At 40.6% G+C, this 1,972-nt stretch overlaps 1 pseudogene; it reads left to right on the forward strand.

The window, feature by feature from the left end:
- The first annotated feature begins 782 nt into the window (after positions 1-782).
- On the forward strand, positions 783-1,722 carry LOC124251869 (olfactory receptor 18-like; annotated as a pseudogene).
- The last annotated feature ends 250 nt before the right edge of the window (positions 1,723-1,972 follow it).

The following is a 1,972-nucleotide window of genomic DNA, read 5'->3' on the forward strand; positions in this document are numbered from 1 at the left end:
ATGAATGCCATCTCTGGGATCAGCGATGGTATATGACTTTGTGCGTTTACCAAAAACATGTTTATCAAAATGTTATGTCCGCCAATGCCAGATACTTATATATTTGAGTTATATTTGAAAAGGCTTTGACCAAACAACCCACATGTTTCAGTGAACACTTATATCCATGGACGATGAATATCATACAATCAAATAAAGATGAAAACCCATGAAGATAATTGACATTAAAATGCTGATTATGAACAGTCTGTTCTAATTTAGAATCCTGCTAATGAGGTTTAGCTCTTCTAGGGCTACAGTCCAAATTAAGGGAATATTTTGCATGGCATTTGGATGAGATAAAGTACATTTGACTGCTACTTAGTGCCCTTTAATGAGGTTTTTTTTTTTTTCTTAAAGGGAGAAGCATATTTCTTATTCTATATTTTTCCTTCAAAAGCAGGGGGCAGAGACTTAACTGTGTTCATGGATTTGTTGTCTCAAAATGTCCTTGCTTATCTAATATTCTTTGGCCCAGTGGCTCTAAAGTGGGTGTATATAGAAACAGGTGAATAGATCAGACATCAGTAAGGACTGAGTTCTAAAGAGAATTCACAACTGAAAAATAGTGTTGAAGGTAATGGTGTGTAAGGTCCTCAGGTGTGAATACTTTAGTTGTGAAATGCTTGAATCCAAAATATGAGCATTTAGCTGGATACCAATATACTCATTTTCTTTATTCAACACTGTCTTCTTTTTCAAAAGGTGTCCCATCTAGAGGGAACAATAGAATCTAACGTGTCTCAGAATTCCTTCTCCTGGGCCTCTCAGATGATGCAAAACTGCATCATCTTTGGACTGTTCCTGGCCATTTACCTGGTCACCATGCTTGGGAACCTGCCATCATCCTGACTCTCAGCTCTGACTCTCACCTCCACACTCCCATGTACTCCTTCCTCTCCAATCTGTCCTTGGCTGACATCAGTTTCAGCACCACTACAGTCCCCAAGGTGCTGGTGAACCTCTGGACACACAGAAAATCCATAAGCTATGCAGGCTGCCTAACTCAGGTGTCCTTTCTTTGCTTTTCTATATGTTTGGCTTATTTACTCCTGGCCATGATGGCCTATGACTGGTTGGTGGCCATTTGTCACCCCCTGAACTGCCCAGTTATCATGAACCTCCACCTCTGTGGTTTGTTGGTCCTGGTGTCACTTTTCATCAGTCTTTAGGACTCCCAGTTGAACTACTTGATGATGTCACAGCTTACCTTCTGCACAAATGTGGAAATTCCTCATTTCTTGTATGATGTTCCTCAACTCCTCAAACTGGCCTATTCTGACACCTCCACCAATAACATTTATTTTCTTGGTGCTATCTTTGGTGGTGTTCCACTCTCAGGGATCCTTTACTCTTCTACTTGATTTATTTCCTCTGTACTGAAAGTTTCATCATCGGGTGGGAAGTACAAAGCCTTCTTGAACTGTGGTTCTCGCTTGTCAATTGTGTGTCAATTGCTACACAATTGTTCGTTTGTTTTATGGAACAGGGCTTGGAGGGTACCTCAGTTCTACTGTCTCATCTTCCTTGAGGAAGGATGTGGTGGCCTCAGTGAGGTATACTATGGTCATGTATATGTATACTTGTATGCTATGTATACTTATGCTGAACCCCTTCATCTACAGCCTGAGGAACAGAGACATCAAGAGTGTCCTGTGGAGGACTGTCAGAAGAATAGCGTAATGTCAATAACTGTGGTATCTTCTTTGGTTCATAGGACTGGAAAAAGCAGAAAAATCAAACGTGCAACAAGAAATTCTGAATCTGCAGTCACATAATGTGTATGTTCACTCGGATCCCTGCTTTCTTTTTACACAATTTTCCCTCGTAATGCAGCTCAAATGAAGTTGGGAGATTATTTTGGACTCCCCACTTAAGTCATAGCCCCTCCAGGGTTATGCATAATACATCAGTATACACTCTCACTTTCCTT

Source organism: Equus quagga, chromosome 14, assembly GCF_021613505.1.
Source record: "Equus quagga isolate Etosha38 chromosome 14, UCLA_HA_Equagga_1.0, whole genome shotgun sequence".
Lineage (NCBI taxonomy): Eukaryota > Metazoa > Chordata > Mammalia > Perissodactyla > Equidae > Equus > Equus quagga.